The sequence below is a fragment of the Arachis duranensis genome, chromosome 3 (assembly GCF_000817695.3).
Source record: "Arachis duranensis cultivar V14167 chromosome 3, aradu.V14167.gnm2.J7QH, whole genome shotgun sequence".
Classification (NCBI taxonomy): domain Eukaryota; kingdom Viridiplantae; phylum Streptophyta; class Magnoliopsida; order Fabales; family Fabaceae; genus Arachis; species Arachis duranensis.
In genome coordinates, this window is record NC_029774.3 from 116,177,440 (window position 1) to 116,179,197 (window position 1,758).

At 36.5% G+C, this 1,758-nt stretch overlaps 1 pseudogene; it reads left to right on the forward strand.

The window, feature by feature from the left end:
• Positions 1-321: 321 nt before the first annotated feature.
• Positions 322-1,758, forward strand: part of LOC107480383 (bifunctional aspartate aminotransferase and glutamate/aspartate-prephenate aminotransferase-like) — a 15,824-nt pseudogene continuing 14,387 nt past the window's right edge.

The window sequence follows — 1,758 nt, forward strand, 5'->3', positions numbered from 1 at the left end:
TAGAGCTAATATCCTATTCTCCAAGCAACTTATCCTCATTTTCATTTCCTGCTGCCTGTGATAATCTTCTACATCTACAGATTCCTTCTCTCCCATATACTTTGTTGCTGTCAATCCAAGTCCAGCAACGTGCTCATCAAGCCACACAAAAAATTTGCAATACGGTTGTCTTGCCTGCAGCAAATCAACCCACATAATTCAAACCCTAAAAATTAGTAACCCTAACAAATCTTCAACCAAACGTGCATCACATTTCGTTTTCATACCTTGTAAAAGGGACAGCCCAGAAACAATCTATCCGGATTGCTTCGGGTCTTCGACATGAAAAGGACTGCGTTTTCTCCACAGAAGCACTTTGGTGAGACGCCATGTTTGTTGTCTTTCTCCTTAGGACGCGAGCTCGAGGCCACCGGACCTCCCCCTCTTCTCCAGCTGGATGATACCATTTCAGATGCCATGGAAGGAGGAATTTCCTTTCTGCCACAACTCCCCACTACACCCACTGCGCCGTCACTGTGCAGACCAGGGGTGAGGGAAGACGAATTTCAAAGATTGGGGGAGGAGACGAAACGGCGTCGTTTTCGTCTCCAGGGACTTATATGTCCTATAACTTTTTGCCCCAATACCACGTGGCCTCCGTTACGTGCCACCTCAGTGCCAACTGTGCCACCTTAGCCTTTTCCGTTGAGTTGAAACGGAGTAAATCAACGAAGGGACACAAATGTCCACATTTTTCAACGGTCAGGGGCTTTAATGTATTTTTCATTGCTTGAGAACGAAAATGTCCGCAAAAAAAAAGGTCAGGGACAAAAATGTCCTTTACTCTAATATTTTTTATCTTGTGTGGATTTTTTAATAATTTCAGCAATTATTTTATTTTCTGAAATTTTTTCTTCACCTGGTTTGTCCACCATGCTTAGCTGGCTGAACTCTGATGGTTTTGTTTGTTATGTTGATTTCATTGCTTCAATGGCTTTCTTGAGGGATTGGATCTGTGCCCTTATTTGCAGATAATGCTTGCATTCTTCGAGTTCTTGTTGATATTTTTGAATTTCTTGATTTAATGCGTTGTAGACAAATTCCATTCTCTTGTCAATGTATCTGCAATAATATTTTTGTCACCCTTAATATATTCAATTTTTATTGGACATTGTAACAAAAATAATTGCCATCTTACCAATCTCCCATGATTATAATCAACTTTTAAATTGTATCAAATGAAACCTGTTAGGTAACTTGAATCTGTCCTTAATGTAAATTCTTTGGGTAGTAAATCAATTTTCCATTTTTTTAAGAGATTTAATTGCTGCTAGAGTTTCCTTTTCATGAGTAGTATATCTCTGTTCTGTTGGAGTAAAAGTCCCTGAAATATACCTGCAAAGTAATTCCTTTGGGGAATATTTAGAATCTAGTTATTCTTTTTCTTGTTTCAAACTTTTTATAGCTTTCTTAGCTTTTAGACATCCTGACCAGGTTATGTCTGAAGCATATGTTTCTACTATTAAGTAGTCATTTTCTACTGGAATATAAAGTTTTGGAAGCTTTTCACATAATTCTTTGATTCTTTGAATTTGCATACTATCTTTTTTCTTCCCATTTCCATTCTTTTTTAGTACTTATTTTTGGAAATAAGTTTTTAGTGTATTCTGTTATATTTTTTAAAAATCCTTGATCAGAAATATAATTTATACACCCTAAAAATTTTTGTAATTGTTTTCTATCTTCTATCTTATTAGGAAATAAATTTACCTTTTCTAG